The sequence below is a fragment of the Mustela nivalis genome, assembly GCF_964662115.1.
Source record: "Mustela nivalis genome assembly, chromosome: 2".
NCBI lineage: Eukaryota > Metazoa > Chordata > Mammalia > Carnivora > Mustelidae > Mustela > Mustela nivalis.
In genome coordinates this window covers 63,552,172-63,570,141 of record NC_139021.1, presented here as the reverse complement: position 1 = coordinate 63,570,141, position 17,970 = coordinate 63,552,172, and positions in this window count along the sequence as shown.

Here is a 17,970-nt window from a genome sequence, read left to right as displayed (position 1 = left end):
TGATCTCTGTCTGTTAAATAAATAAATAAATAATCTTTAAAAAAAATCAAAAGAAATTATGTAGATAGATGTGTTTGTGACTTATATGTACACAAACTTGCATTATTTGAATTTTTTGGCAGGAAGTAAATATTTGAAACCATGTGCTGAAATGGAAATCTAAAAGGACTATTTTAGCTATGAGAAGTTCATTTTATTAGGTCCAGCAAATGATAGCCTGGAAGAGGTCACTATTTACAAAATCTTTCAAGTTCTCAAGTTTTGAGGTTAGACTCAAAGTGCTCAAAGAATTTTACTGTTGAACATTTTTTGTCTACATGGTATGGACACCTTTCCTCTTCATCACACATGTCTGTAAGGGGGTTCTCATGCCTGACTGTTCATAAAGGCAGAGATGGTATTAAAATGTGGAGATCCAATGCCACCACATCAAAAATTATGATTTCATACGACAGAGGTAGTGCCCAGTAATGAATTTTTTTTAAAACAAATAATCCCTGGTGATTCTGGACCAAACCAAACTCACATCCTGTCTATTTCTCAAGGGCTTCCCTCAGCCTCAGGAAAATTTATGATAATTCTAGATAATAGTTCCTTAGTTTGTTTTGGATGTTAATCAGTGTTATAAAATAGGATTTAGGCTCGGATAAGCTTGGGAACACACTATTACTCATTATGTTTATAATGATTTAATTGTAGACTTGCTCTTAGCATCCATTACCCCCATCAATATTTACAATTCTGTATCAATACTGAATAATTCACTATTTTCTTGTTCCGTGTATAGCCTCTTCTCTCCAATTGGATTTGTAAGATCCTAGAGACAGATGTCTATTTCAGGCAGAAACTTTGTAACTGATACTTAAGAAAGGCAAAGATATTGACATACAGATTTTAGCTGAGTAACACCACCATGGAATTAGCTGGAAAAGGGAAGCATGATGCTCAAAAGTTTTATTATGTTCCCAGGTTCAGTTTTCTCCCATTTCCTGAATATGACTTCTAAAAAATTTCCAGAGAAAATCCTACACTTGAACAACCAGAAACTCAGAGCAGGCCTCTCCACATAAGGTTAAGGAATATAAGCTACTGCCTAGTGGACAAGGGAAAGGGGAGGGCCTAGATAAACAGCACAGTATCAAATACCACTTTGCTAGAATAACTTTTCTCACATTTGTAGCATTATGGCTTTGGGCACTTAGAGGCACATGAATATAATGAAGAGTTTAAAGAGAAAATAGGCTAATATGTAGATTTAAATTCATGTACACCTGTGCCTAAAAATTGAAGTGATATTTATATTCTTTTTTTTTTTTTTTCAGAGAGAGAGGGAGCGAGAGCGAGCGCAGGCAGACAGAGTGGCAGGCTGAGACAGAGGGAGAAGCAGGCTCCCTGCCAAGCAAGGAGCCCGATGTGGGACTCGATCCCAGGACACTGGGATCATGACCTGAGCCGAAGGCAGCTGCGTCCCGATATTTATATTCTTAATGTAGATTGATGAACTTCAGATCAGAGAACCTTCTAAAGCTGTATGTAATATTCTGCCAATTTTGGGGTCATCAGCTTCACAAAAGGATCCAGAACCAAAAAGGAATTTATCCCTCTCTGGTCTAAATAATCTATTTTGGGTCATATAATCATGAAGCTTACAAAACTAAGATTGACCTTATATATTCCCCTGAACAACATTTAGCTGTTTTGGGTATTTTTTTTTTTCCCCCAAACACTAATATAGGAGGTTTAATAGAGAGGCACTATTTACAGATCTGAAGCTGTGAGGTCTTTGCTGGTCTCTTGGAACCAGATGTTTACATATTTACTTAAAGTGACCCACTGAATAATCATGGTTACAAGTTGAACAGCACACATTCTTTCAGTTTTATAAATACCAGGAAGTTTATAAACTCAGTGAAAAACTAGCATTTCTGGTAACTGACCTCAAACTATATTTGCTAAGATAATATAAACCATTGTCTGGAATCAATATAGCCATTTTCTCCAGCAAACATTGGGCAGCATTTCCCAAGACAAAGTCTTCTGCATACATCCTCCTTATTTTTTAAGGATTGCAAGTAAATGTTATAATTCATACAGTATTTCTTTCAGGCCAATGAATACTTAGAACTGGAATTCGAATGTTTAAAGCAATGTGGTATGATCAACAGATGTAAGAGTAAAGTTAGAGCAATTTTGCCTTATGATTTTCATAACACAGATCACCCGTGTATTTATCTTTCCTTCCAGTAACTTGGTTTGAGGTTTGCAGTTAAGTACATTTTTACTGCTATAAAACATCAACTAAACATACTGACAAGATTAGTTCAATGGAATTACCTTTTATATATTGTTATCTGGGGAAAAATATCCCAGAATTAGGTGAATTTTGATAGCTCGCATATTGTACCGGCATTCCAACAAAATGATGATGGCCCCTTTCCTCAAGCATGGATTTATGGTGATTGCTTTTCTTATGGGGATTTATTTCTATATACTGCAACTAACCTTCATGCGAACAACACAAAAGACAAGCCAATGGGTGGAAGTATACATTTATTCTATGACAACAGAATATTTTACTCCTACTAGTGCTGATAAATTATTTCTTTGCTTAGGACAAAATGTATGCCAGGGTAATCTTAAAGGAAACAATATAGCAGAAAGGAGCATGAACTTCAAAATAAGAGTTGGAGTTGTTCGTTTATTTCTTACTTGTGTATTTATTATGGACCCATTTTGTGCTGGGGACTGAGAATACAACAGGAAACAGGTACAGTCTCTGCTGCCTAGAACATTACAGCTTCCACTCCTGGGGTGCTTTGGAGTACTTTTTATTTGCTATTTGCCAAGCTATTTGCCAAGCCTCAGTTGCTTTATCTGTAAAGGAGGGGATATCATCTCTGAGTGTTTCCATGAATATTTATGAAAAGGTATCTGGTTCATTATCTAACAAAGTAACACTTAGATCTGGATTGTTATTAAATAACTACTTTGTGGTTTTGAAGTGATAGACAAGCCATGTGGCAGATCAGAGTACACATTTCAAATTCTTGAAAGAGTACAACAGCCCTATGTGGTTTCAAATTGTTCTATAGTCTAATGAGGATATTTTATCTTGCTAAACAGTCTAACCCCAGATGTCCAGCACAGTAAAAAATGCAAGCCTCCTGAAGGGTTACTTTGAACACAGACCAAAACTACAACTTAGGAATGTGTGAAACTGTGGCTAGAATCAAACTCAGGAGTGGCAAGCAAAAGAAGACTCAGTTATGAAGTTTGTTCTGGGAATAACTAACTCCCTGTCAAGAGCAAGATGTTTCTATCTCTGCATGAGGATCACCGCTGACGCTGAACTCTAACTGAAGACTTGGTTGGGTGGCTCCCAGTCTTCTCTGGCACTTAAATATCTCCTTCTACCTCCCTTGTCAATGAACTGCAGCTTTGGAAAGATCATGTCTGGAGTACTGGAGGAGCACAGGCACACAGAAGACATTGCATGATTGTTTGCTATTAGTACTGTGTCTGTTTCTGAGTTTAATTTCTCCATGATTAAATAAAGATCTATATAATGAACTTCTATCATGAGGACACAGAACATTACCACATCAACTTAATAACATTTTAGCTAAAAATCCAAGAAACTCAAGGGGCTAGTGATCCTTTGCAGCTTTATCCTGGTAAGTTAAGTGAAGGCTTCTCAGAACACTGGAGCGGCTGAAGAACGTTCAGAATCCTAGCATGGATCTTTATAGGTCCAGGAAACCCAAGCTCAGAACTACTGGGTTTATCTTCAACCCTTCTGAGAACATTTTAAGTAGCCTTGTATGAAGTACAGATTAAGGACTTGTAAAAATTTGATCACTACCATTGTCTTAATGTTTAAAAAAGAAAAATCAATACTTCCTGTAGTGGGTACTATTTGTAGGCTGGGCCACAGAGATTCCCTAGCTCTGTACCTTGTCTGTAGCACTTGGCACCAGGTTTTTGACTTAAGTTACCTAAAATTGAGTCCCTGGCCTTTGTTAGTTGAAACATGGATAGCCACTTCTTTCTTTTCAGAATTCAGGTACTGTGATACTGAGAGACTGTAGGTCTGGTGAGACCAGGGCTTTTGAGAAAGGTCCATGATTTCACCTTCAAGTCCCCAGAGCCCAGTCTGAATCCTCGCAATAAATTCCCCTTTTTAGTCTAAAGTATCTCAAATTGGTTTTTGTTACTTACAAACAATAGACACTTAGATACACAACAGGTGAAATGCTAATTGGATAAAAAATCCAGATTATGATAGTTTGGAAAATATCAGATTGATCAGGGTTTCTATGGAGAATTTGAAAGAAACTTGTGACAGCTCTCATTTCCAGGGCTCCAGGATGTAGGAGCAGGGGCTCGGTTTGGGCTGATGATCACACTCTGATGAATCCAGTGTGTGGAACTGAGTACCACCTGTCTTAAGTATCTATTTCTATCAGCTCTTTGACACAAGCCGAAGAAGGCTTCCAGTTTAGGGTGGAGTGGTATCTGAACCCCGTCCCCAGTAGGAGTATGTATGTATGTATACACACACACACACACACACACACACACACACACCCCACACTTGTCTGAAAGATGGGAGTATGGCATATCTTACATAAGCCATTTCTCAGCGAGGGATGTCAGAGACTCTGGAGAGAACTCAAGAGAAAGGGAGAGAATATCGGAGTTAGGTAGTGCTGAGTCCGAATATCAGATGGGAAGGGGCGGTTGAGGAATACAATGGTCTGGTGGTACTCCACTCAACAGCCCTATAGCATGGTTATCCCATGAAGAGGCAACAGTGGACAGAGTCACAGGGCTGTGTAGTGCTTGTACTCCAAGCTGACTTGTACTGGGAGGGATTCCAAATCTCAATCTTATCTGAGTCCCTTTGGCCTGATGAGTCTACAGCAACCGACTCTGATACCCAGGCTTGGGCTAGCACCTGGAGGGGGTGTAAATGGGTGATAATCCTAGCTCCGCCCTTCTGAAGATGGCTCAGCCACAAGAAACCACATCATCCCAGGGCAGAAACAGGGATGCAGTAGGAACCAAGCTCCCCCACCCAGGCTTTGGAGCAGTTTGTAGAGACAAACAGCACGGATTAACAACTGGGCTGCAGTTTCATGTCCTACAGCGTCTGGCAGCCTCAGAAGAGTGATCAGTTTGATTTAAGAGACATACATTTCTACCCACAGCTGACTGCCAGTCCTGTCACTGTGGTAGCAGGGAGAATTTTGTCAGAGACTAAAATCAGCATGTAAATCAACACAGCTTTCCATGTCACAAAGCACAGAGAAACACAGAGAATAGATCATCTGATGTGCCAGTGTAGCACAGTATCTTAAATACAAGAAACAAGATAAAGATCTGTTAAGATCTGTTTTGGGAAACAAACTGGGGAGTACAAACCCTCACAAGGCTATGAAAATTTCTTCTAGAAGGCCAGAGAGAGGTTTCAGCCCTTGTGGACACTGAAAAGTTAGGATGTCCAAAGCCTTCTCCCAAAAAAGTAACCTCGTTTTAAAGATTAGTTCCTTCACTAGGCACAATTCACTTTCCAGTAGGATGTTGAGGATTTTAATAGACAAACGTGATCTGAAGTTTGGTTTGGTAAGTGAATAAAGTCTGAATAGAGAAAACTGGTTAAGTAGCCTGTCTGCAGAGGACACTTAGCCACATTTTCTTATTTCAAGTATGTATGGATGACCCTAATGAGTTATTTATTCCATGTAATCAGTTCATGACTCTGCTTCAGAAAAGGGGGGGGGGGAGGAGGTGGCCGGGAGCCTCTGCTCTGGCAATTAGGTTTGTGGAACTTGGCAAATAATATATTGTGTGTAACAATATATAGACAGTAAGGGCTCTGGGAAGTTTATAGGCAGCTTGAGAAGATTTTATCTACTATTTTTAAGTCACCCGGATTTATAATTGCAGTTTCCATCATAAGCATTTGACACAATGAACATTTTGAAAGTGCTTCCTACTCTCCTAATGGCTTCATTCAGTTTTTCTTTATTTCTGAACGAAGATTGATTTTACAGTATCCTGGCAAGTGGAAGGCTACTTTAGTCTTCTATATTACATTAACTCCTGTATGCATCTCCAATTTATAGCTGCATTCCATTGCTATTTACTGTCCGCTTCTCTATCCTAGCACAAAACAAGGCTGAAGTTCAAACGCTCTAATAATTGTTAGATGCGACCCACAAATGAATTTTAATCCTGATTTTATATAAGCCCTAAATTAAAGTAACAGATTTCAAAAGTATTTTCAAAATTTCAAAGGTAAAGTTCTTGTCTAGAAATGATTTAGGAAATGGTCATATTCGCAATATCCCTAAGTTTGAATTCTGATCGTAAGTACACCTAATTATACATAAATGAGATGTGTCAAGATAGGTGCTGGGACATAAATGTTGTCCATGATCTCTTTACCCACCTCCAACCTCTCGAAGATACACAGGATTATCCCACTGACAAAGTGTTAAGTTCATACCAAAACAGAAGGGAAAATGATTGAAAAAGAAGGCTCGCTTTGAATGAGGAGCAATGTCAAGGGCGTTGGCATAGCAATCCTGAAGGGAAGGAAAGGGCATTCAGGTGGTGACAGCTTCCCAGAGATCTCAGAGTATTTCTTTGAAATCTAATAGGAAGCCTTAACCTAAAACCTGCCTTGAATCCCTGTTCACATTTAAAGCTTAGACCCAGTGTCTTCCTAAGCTCTCTCAATTGTTTAATTGGCAAAAGGGGCAATTCACTGACAAGGGTTACTGGAAATACCTTATAGAAACAGAAGAGTCTTACTCAATTGGTGACACATGTTAAATATTTAATATGCGTCCAGCACTATCAGGATCCTGTTTCTACTCTGAATGAGTATGGCAGCATTTGGAAATTTAAAAACACATACATTTTAAATGCCCAGAGTAAACCAAGCCATTGAAAGAACTAAGCAGCTATTATTGCAGGCTTGGAATATCAGAAAGGCACTCCTCTGGATTAGAGCTTCTTTAATTCATCAAAAAAGGACACTACATTTTGGCCCCTAAAAACAAAAGATGTGGATATTTTCTTGATTTCAAAAAGATGGTGACCTCGAATCATTTGATGGACTCCTCTCAATCTTGCTCGTCTCTTGAACCAACAACCCCAGCAGCATCAGCACCACCGGAGTGGGGGTGGGGGTGGGGGACCATACCAGAAATGCCTGTTTGAAAATCTCGGGCCCCAGCCCAGCCCCACTAAATTGGAATCTGCATTTTCACAAGATTCTAGGTGATTTCTATGCACATCATTTTTGAGAAGCTTGGTTATACACTTTTCCCATGATTCATTTCTATAAAATCTAGATTTCTTCAACTGCTTAAAAAGTATATACTTGACTGCTGCCTTTGCTGTCAGTGAAAACTAGCCCCTCTCTGCAAAATTTCAAGTGAGAAAAGGAAAGATAAATTGGCAGCTTTTAAACAGATTTCCCACCATGCCCCCCTTTTCCAGAGTATTCTCACCACATGCCCATGGCAGCTGTGTTTACCTCCGTGATTAGACAGTACAATAAATGCACCCAGTGATAAACTAAGTTGATTTAATAAAATGCCTGACTGCATATACATGTTAAAACAGTCGGTTATTTCACCAAAACAATGGAAAATGTCTTCTGTCTACAAAAAATGCAAAGTATGGCCAAGTAGATACAATGCAACAGTGACTAATTCTTTAAGATATCTATAGAAAAGAAGATGGGTTTCCAGATTTGTCCTTAAACATGATGAAGTCTCGTTTCTAGGGAAAGGACATCGCTGTATAATTACAAATCCTTAGTTTGCTCAGACCAGTGGACACTTTGATCTTTCTGAGGGATGTGTAAGGAAACTGGATGTTAGAGGAGAGTAATGGGGGGAGTTATTAATCACCAATGAGATCTATGTATCTTAAATCTGTGGCACTGGGCTCTGGTAGCAGATTGAAGGGAAACTGGATTTCTTAGGGCATTCTCCTACTATCCTTGCCTAAAAGATAGCAAATGCTCCAAGAATCCAAATTGAGAAAGTGAACAAATGATACTAAGTCAGCAGCATAGCAAAGAAATCTTTCACAAATAGTAGAGTTTGGGATGTGAAGAGTAAGGCTTGATCTATCCCCACACAGGACTCTGCAGCCTTTGTTGAGTAGAGGAAAACAAACATATACAAAACCAAAGACATCTCAGAGCACAAGTCAAAAAAATATATATATATTCCCTATTCCTTCCAATCCTTCTCCTTGTCCCCTTTCTTCTGGAAAGTTCTTTCTTTGGTCTTTGAAAGGAGAAATTAAGAGAAACAGCCTGCAACAGAGGGAACAGCAGGGACTTTGAGGCCAAGCAAATTCGAGTTTGGATTTAATTGTCTCAAGTGTGTTTTCAATCCAAGTTGCACAGGCGAGTGAAAGAGCAGCAGCACAAGGATGAGGGAGGGCCGTGCTGGAAAGAAGTACCATGAGATGAAGGAGAAAGATACCCAATTAGGGCATCATTTTGCTTTTATATGGCTGGAATTTTGCACTTTAATCCTTACCATTTTATCCCTCAATACAAACATCAGTTACATTGTTCTTTACAGAAGAGTGAACGGTTTCAAAAGCACAATAATATTAGGGGGAAAAAAAGAAGCATGTGTGGTAGTGAAAGTAAAAATTCTTGGTCGACCCACTCCCAAGAATAATCATTGTTGACCAAATGGTATAGACATAAAGTTTTTAACTGTAAAACAGCAAAAATATAAAAGTTTTTTTATATATGCAGAATAATCATCATCATTCTGGTAGGCTGAATAATGGCTCGCAAAATACATTGATGTTCTAATCCTTAGAATGTGTATTCCTTGTATGACAAAAAAGAAAAGAGAGCATTACAAATTTATTAAGAATATCAAGACAAGAGGGGCACCTGGGTGGCTCAGTGGGTTAAAGCCTCTGCCTTCGGCTCAGGTCATGATCTCAGGGTCCTGGGATCGAGCCCCGCATCGGGCTCTCTGCTCAGCGGAAAGCCTGCTCCCTCTTCTCTCTCTGCCTGCCTCTCTGCCTACTTGTGACCTCTGTCAAATAAATAAATAAATAAATAAATAAATAAATAAATAAAATCTTAAAAAGAAAAGAATATAAAGACAAGAGACTGCACTGGGTTATCTGGAAGAGCCTAAAGATGGAATCACACATGTCCTTAAAGAAGCAAGAGATTTGACAAGGCAGTGTGACCATGGAGAAAGTTTGGAATGAGGTAGCCACAGTCATCAGAAGCTAGAGGGAATGGACAGATTCTCCCCTCTAGCTGTCAGAGGAAATGTTGCCCTGTTGACACTTTGATTTCAGCCTCATTGGCATACTAATAGAAGCAGGCTTTGGAATGAATCTCTCACACTAGAAGACAAAGAGAAGGGTGTGCATCTTTTTTTTTTTTTTTTCTTTCCTGAAGACTTATATGTATACGCTCCAAGCTAACATACTTTAGTTTAGTCCCTGGGTCCATCATTTTCTAGAATATTTAATCTATTCTTAGTATTAGCCAATTCTTCACAGCAAAATATATTAAGACTTAATCAATCCCAGTTAACATAATTAAGAAAGTAATGTATCTCGGGGTGCCTGGGTGGCTCAGTCAGTTGAGCATCTCTTGGTTTCAGCTCAAGTCATGATCTCGCAGTTGTGGGATCAAGCCCCCCACTCAGCGCAGAATCTGCCTCAGATTTTGTCTCACTCTCTCTCCACCCCTCCCCACTCGTGTGCTCACTTGCTCTAAAATGAGTAAGATCTTAGAAAAATAAATCTATCTGGAAACTCATACCAGGGTTTTAAGAATTATGCTTTTGTACTATGAATATTTGAAAAAATAAAAATTTGGGCTGGAAAGAAGAATTGTGTTTTTAGTATTTTTTAAAAGGTAGTTTGGCTAAGGAAAATTCATCTAGGTAAAATCATGACTTATTCTTCTAAGGGTCAGAAACAGAATTTGCAAAATCTTAGGGAAACCATCCAGGTCTATGCAAATTGCCTCTCCCACATAAACAAGGACCAGTTGCAGGTTATGGTGAGGGACACACATGTATATCCTAAAATCCCCCTAAAAGGAATTTTTTCAAACTGGAAGTTAGAAAATTTCCTATGGCAAGAGTCATTCCTCCACATCTCCATCTGGGCTGGTACTTTTCCCCCAAGTACAGATTTCCCAGTCTTAGGAGACATGCATTATTTGAACAGAGACAGAGACTGAATTCTATTCACAGAACTTTGTTTGAACCTTGGAGGAGGGGTACTTAGCTTAGCTGCCAGTATTTTCTTTGGGTTCTTTTTTCTTTCATTGTTTTGGGCAAGTTGGATGGAGAATCATAAACAAGGCAATAGGCCAGTTTCTAAATCTAACCAAAATAAATCTTTGAGCATTTACTATTTATGAAATACTAGGGGAAGCATATGAAGTAGTTGAAGATACAGGCTCTATATTAAAGGTGCCTAGTGCTAACAAAAAAGCTGTTAAAGCTGGTCTCTGTGGGTTTGTTTGGTCACGCTAGAGATGAAACATAAATCTAGAGGTTGAAGGGACGGGACCTTTCACATGGGAGGAAAGAGCACAGGACAGCCTCCTAGGTGCTAAAAATGGAGTGGATGGAGTAGGAGTGAGCTGTGGTCATGTCTGGTGAAATGGCAGACTCCTCGGACCAGAACAGAGGGGAAAGGGAAAGAGTTGCAGAGGGTTTGGGACTTCAGAAAAATGAGTTTGAACAGCATTCTTGAGAAGTCATGGCCTACTGAAGTGTTCTGGATCAGCAGAGCTATAGGACATAAATGTACTTGAGGAGGATTAATTTGGTACTGAGGCATAGAACTGATAGAGGCAGTGGGAAATTAGGAGGTTATTATGGCCACATGAGAATGATATAATGAAAGAAGATTGAGAGAAATGAGATGGAGGGAAGACATTGCTGCTGGGAAAAAGGAATGCTAAGATTCAGTGAGTAATGATAGTGGGGAAGAAAAAAATGAGCAGTTTTGACCTTGGGTGGTTAGATTTCTCCAACCTGAATGAGGATAGGAAGAGGACAAGTGTTAAAGGATAAACAGTTTCAAAGAAGTTGGCATCTACATAGAAATGTCCAGCAGCCATCATGAACATATCGGACTGGAAACATGAAGAAGCCAGAGCAGGAAATAAAGGCCTGAAACTCATCAGAACAGAGATAATAGAACTAGTGCCCTGAAAAACAATCAGCATGTTTGGAGCAGAGAATACAGAGCTTGCAGAGAACGTTTTGAATGATAATGTGAGTAGCAAATAGGGTTGGGATAGGGAGGGGATCCATCAATGGAGACAAAGGAGCAGTGGTCAGACAGGTGTGAGCAACATCGTATTTGGATAATTCCATAGATTTCTAGGAAAAAGAACTTGAAGGACTGCTCATTGGTAATTTTGTAACTATATCTATGCATTGTGTACCCTGAAATTAACCAAGGCTCATTTTAAGATTGTGGAATTAGAGACTTCTGCTGTGGATTTTCAAACTCACCATTTCCTGCCATCCCCATTAGATAATGAAGTCAGTGTTTATGTTGTGTAGCTGATTTCAACTTGAGAGATAACTTCAGCTGACCTTTCCTTTTCCATCAGCACAATTAGAAGGTAGTAGCTAACAGAGCCACCAGATTTTTACTAAGCAACCTACTATGTGAAAGACCCACAACAGGGGCTGGACAAACCCCTTATTCACTAATATTCTCCCTTTTAATGCAAAAGGTAAGCATTACAAGTGTTTAAGTAAATCAAATGCAGGATGGAAAAAGTCTTAAGTCTAACATATGGAGTTAATGGTGACATGTTGCTTGTTTTTATAAGCACACGAGCTTTTTAAAGCTAGCACTCTGGCTACGCCCATTAGGTTCCATGGTCCCCTCAGACTTTGTTACATGACATCTGGTACTTCACTGCTTTAGAGCTAAAAAGAAATACCATGCGTGCCATTTGCTTTGTTTCAGTGTTTCTAAATGGTTCCCTTTCCACTTGGTCTTTCTGTTAGTGGTAATATTCTTTTAAGCATTTCAGAAATTGAAGGTCTGGTGTTAATAGACTTTTTTTTTCTTTAAGAGGGACTATACAACTACAATTTGACCATTAGCTTTAACAAAGTTTTAAAGAGAGGGCTCCACCCAATGATGGAGTTTTTGCATAAAGTATATGCCCTTGGACTAAAGATTAGGACACAGCCTATCAGGACACAGAAAATCAGTTGCAGATTAAAGTGGCTCAGGGTAACCCTTTATGCCAAGACTTGTATGTTACTTTAGGAAAAATTCCTTATCAAGGATCCTAGTCTGGGAAAAATGAAACTCTACAAACATGTTTGAATTTCATACATCTTGCTAGCTGTGCAGGAGGGCTTAGCACTAAGAGGTATTTCCTATGTAGGGACTTTACAAATGTTTGTTGTCTTCCCTGCCTATTGACAGGCAGCTCGACCTTATAGGATAAACTTCATCTGTAGTCCACAAACACTAGTGTACAAAGGAGATGGCTCAGAATCCCTTGGTTGTCATTTTTTAAAAGATTCCTGGGCTTAGTTTCTAGATATTTTGATTCTGTACATTCGAGGGTATGCATAGGATAGATCTGCATTTATTCGATTTGCAGATAATTCTGATGAGCAATCATGTTTAAAGTCTGCTCATTTCTTCCTAGATGTATTGTTCTATGACTGGGAGATTCTATGAAAAGTAGGCTGTGTTCCAGACTGAGTGTCCATTTTCCATATGCTAAGTATGGGCATAAATGCACTGAACCTTCTCAAGTGAAGACTGATGGCCCTTTTTTAGGGGGCCATAGCTGACATACTAATTTATGATCTTCTAAATCTTGGTATATAACTACAGCAAAATGTAAGAAGTGCAGAGGAAACATTATCTTGTCCTAGGAGGACCTTGGAGCATTTGATAATTCCTTATATTTCCTCAACAGGTGATAGAAGAGATTAGGAATCCAATAATATAATCCATGGCATGTAAGTCCAAACAGAACCTGGATTTCTTCTTTCCTAGTCCAGTTACTATGAAATACATAATTAGGTGGTCAAATTAAATCTCCCATGGTATTATTTTAGTGGGATAAAAAAGATAATTTCTCTCAAAACACCATCACCTTTTCCCTACCTCCTAAGAATTAACATCCCAGAGAGACAGCCCTACAGTGCAAAGGCTACCTTAAAAAAATCATGCATATGACACTAAAGCTTTCGATTTTCATTTAACATATCCTACATATTCCTCTAGGTCAGTGTGTGTCCATAACTCATTCTTTGTAACAGCTTCATAATATTCCATACTATAGACTTCTCTTGATTTAGATCTTGATTTTTCCAATGGATTTACTGATGGACTTCTACTTATCAGTTTTTTTAATCCCTACCTCAATGCTGCAATTAATATTCTAATGCACACTGTTAGGGTCCCTGATCAAAGGAACGAGACTTCTGTAATGCGAAAGTCCCGCAAAGTTTTATTTCCTGCCAAGCACCGAAAATCAAACCGACCAGTCGGGGCGTCTCTTACAAAGAGGCGACAACGACCAGGACACCGACCCCGACAACGCCGCTCCCAACTCTGCTACCTGACAACGACCCTACCTGACCACAAAGCCCCACGGGACTGCCGCTCCCCGGTGAGGCCGCTCCCCGCCAAGGCCGCTATCCCACCATGCCGCTCCCCGCTGAGGCTGCTATCCGGGCGAGGCCGCTCCCCCACCCCAGGGCTCCGCTCCCCCAACACAACCCTACCTGACTGACGAGGCCGCGCCGCGCCGCTCCGCCGACCAGGCCGCGCCGCTCCGCCGACCAGGCCGCGCCGCTCCGCCGACCAGGCCGCGCCGCTCCGCCGACCAGGCCGCGCCGCTCCGCCGACCAGGCCGCGCCGCTCCGCGCCGCTCCGCCGACCAGGCCGCGCCGCTCCGCGCCGCTCCGCCGACCAGGCCGCGCCGCGCCGCTCCGCCCCGCCCCGCCAACCAGGCCGCTCAGCTGACCAGGCCGCTCTCCCAACAGCCACGAGACTCCCAACGACCACCCCAAGGACGACTACCCCCACCTGACCTCCCACACTAACCTTTATAGAGGTGGTTGAGCCCGGCCCACACACAGGTGGCCAATGAGATTGCAACACACAGGGAAAACTCCACAGTCATGCTCGCTCAACCATACCGGTGGCCAATTGAATTCCAGCTCACCATAGCAAATATATGTGCACCCCTCTGATTGGATGTCTCCATCCGGCCTGGCCCACCCCTATATCCGGGATTTGTAAGTAAGTTCCTCTGGGAGGGGCATGGTCAATCCAAGCTTACAACAACATGGTTACCTCTGGCTAATCAGGCTCTTACATGTGCTAACCTTTTGGACAGATGATTTCTATGAGTAAGATTGATTTGTGCAAAGGTACAAGAATCAGAACTCTTACTAGATTCTGTAGGATTCTTTTCTGAAGAGTTAGTAGCAATTTCACATTTCCATCAGCACTGTGAGTTTTTTTTTTCACAGCCTCATCAACATTAAACTCAAAAATTGAAAAATGTTCAATCTTCTATTTGAAAAATGGCTTTTTTGTTGCTTTAATTTGCATTTCTCTGGGAATGAACTATAACTTTTTGTGTATGTTGGCTCTTTGTATACCCTTTTCTGTAAATGGCCCTCTAGGATAAAATAATGTTCTTCCTCACACCATGTACAAAGAAAATTCCATGTAAGGTCCAAAGAGGCCAAAGCCAGAAGGGGGGAAAAAAAAGTTGTCTAATTGAGTGGAAGAGCTACTTGACATATTAAACAAGATAAATCTAAAACTGTAACAAAGGAGGAAGAATTAAAGTAAAGTTGAATTTATAACCAATAAATTGTTTATATTGTCTTTTGTCTGACAGAAACATCAAAAGACAAATAAATTATATCAAATACATGACAGACTTTAACAAAAGATTAATATCCCTGAATATGGTTCTTTTAAAATATGGATACAAAATACACAAAAGGAAAAAAAAAAAAGCAGTGACATTTTTTTCCACGAAGTTTTGAAGATTCTTGTGTTTGAAGCGTAAACAAAGTACATGTTTACATCGGATTATTGAATAGGAGGTGCATTTCCTCCTATACAAGTTTCTCCCATAGCCATCTGTTCCCTGCCTATAGTCTCTTGGCATTTGGATCTGATTTCCTCAGGTGGGAGTGTTACCTTTGGTAAGCCTCACATGCTGATCACATCTTGTTTCCTTTTGTCTTCCTTCCAGCCTTCCGTCTGCGGCACTGTAACAAACTCAAAGCAGTTCAACTACCTCTTAAAGTCAATAGCTAATATTCAGAAAATTCTGTGTACTAGGCAAAGAGCTCTACTGAGTACCATTCACAATTTCAGGTGTGCCCTATAATGGGAGAATAACATCCAGTTCTATAGTTTAGAAACCGAGTTTAGGAAAGACACCTGTCTTGCTTTATTTATAGCAGAATTTAAAGCACTTCCTTGTAAGTTACTGTAGGTGAGGAACACCTGAGAGAGTTCATGAGAAAGTACTTTGTAAAGTCTCAGGTACTCAATAGTAACCTATTGGGCTAGATTTTCCTTTAAAACTGTGGTTAAAAATAATCTGTGATCAGCAGGGGCATCACATACCCCTTGCTCCTTATCCCCTACTGGAGACAGCACATTTCTCACCAGCTGCCATTTGCTAGAATAGCTGCTTCTAGGAAATCAGCATCATTCAAAGCCCTGCCTTGAACAACATCCTCAAAAAGACCTCTCTGCCCTAATAGTTGTTCCCGAGTAGGCAGCACTCTGTGCTACTTCTCCTTTATAACAATTACAGTTGTAATCAATGTCTGCCACCTGGACTTCAGCACAAACTCACTAAAAGCACGAACCACATTTCTTGTGGGATACTTAGCACTATGCTAGGTGCATAGATAAACATTCGAAATGAAAGTCACAGCATTTTACATAATACCCTCTGTAAGAATCTAATTGTTACCGTTTGTTCACTTATCCATTATCTATCTCCCTTATGAAAATATGGGCTTCACAAGAATAGGCGCTTTGCCTTCCTTATTTCTAGTCCTTTATATTCTTAACATCTGGAACTTGGAACATATAGGTGCTCAATGAGAATTTGTTAAATGAATATTGGTCTCTGTATAGGCTGTTGTTGGCTGACTTAATGGAACTTTGAGATCACCACCTTCCATTTTCAAAGCTCCATGATTGACTGTTGTGAGCACTCCTGGTTTCTACATACAATAGCCCTCCCCAAACCCCTCCGCCCTGCCCAGACCCTTCTTCATGATTCCAGTTACCTGCAGTCAAATGGTCTTGAAGCAGATAATCCTCCCACCAAATCATCAGATAAGTCAGTAATATTCTAATGCTGCCTTCACAATGCCTAGGTCATTGACCCCACTTCAAGGTATCACATAGGGATGTCCTCTCACAGCACACGAAAAGGGAGTACAGTACACAACATTTTGAGAGACCACACTCACCTAACTTGTCATAATATACTATAAATAATTGTTCTGTTATTTCTCACCTCTTATTGTGCCTGACATATATCTAAATTTATTGCAGTATGCATACATATAATGGGTTCAGTGCTTTCTGTAGTTTCAGGCCTCACTGGGGGCCTTGGAACATACCCCAACAGGTAAGGTGGAGTCCAGCATTTGACTTATCTACAGTTCAAATTAATATCACTATATTATATTTCAAAACATACACAAAAATTAAAGGATGAGAAAATGTTTGAGATCTGTTATACCATTTTTTTTTTCCTGGATGACAGTTATCCAGAGTTACAGGACAATCAGCCACAAAGTTAGCTGCAAAGCTAATCTTTTGCAATATTCTTTAAGCAAAAACCTGTGTTTAAAGACAGAGCTCTCTATAGTCAAGGTTCTAGAATGTATGAGAGAGGGGCAAAGAAAAATGATTTGCAGGTGATTGAAAAGTGGTTTTATTCAGATGTTCTTTTTCTAGTTTCTAGTTGAAGTTACTGGTGAGGGAGGTAATCAAGTATTCATAGATCATAGGAGAGGTCTACTCAAAAAGTGAGAAGTTCAAAGTACTGAGAAATCAAATAAAAATTAGGGATGTGGGATTCACAGACCTGTACCCCTGGGGATAAAAATATGTTTATTTAAAAAAAAAAAATTAGGGATGTGGAATTTTATCAGACAGTGGAGTAGCAGCAGAAAATTTTTGCAGACAAACTTTCCTTTCAACCCATGCCCCACAGAGAAAAGACGAAATAACCCTTAATGTTCAACCTGGACTACCTTATGATTATCACTACAATGGCAGCTTTAAAAAGAAATTGATGGTGTAGGAAACTGCTAGCAAATATTTTTCCGGAATTTCTTCAAGACATGATGGGTTAGCTCAGTCTTGGAAAAATATATGTAATAGAGGAACAGACTAAAAGCATAATGGAGTCTCCCTCTAGTCATTTCAAATGCATGTCCTGACTCATTGTATTACTTTCGAATGAAAAAAGATCGAAATACAAATTTTTCTGTGGTGTGGTATGGCAACCACAGAATTTCTATTTGAAAATCTACTTAAACAACACAAGAGCATGATGCTGGTTGTGCCTGGTATTTTTCCAATCTGCAAAGTCACAAACCCTGCTCCTGTGTTTTCTAGTTTCCTTGATATGTATGGGACACACAGCAAGGCAGCCGCTTTGGCCATTTAATGCTTTGTTAGAATACTCAATCTCAGATTTTGCTCAGAACTAAAAGAATGAGCGCACTTCTTTTTCTTTTCAGTTATTAGTTTGATATTGAGTGCTGTATCATTAAATTTACTGGCTTCTGATTCGTATTTGCAATTCTTCTGTAAAACTTTTGGCATAACAAAAGCTGAAATCCTTGTGATAGTTTTGACTTTTGGAGTGGGGGGATACCATGA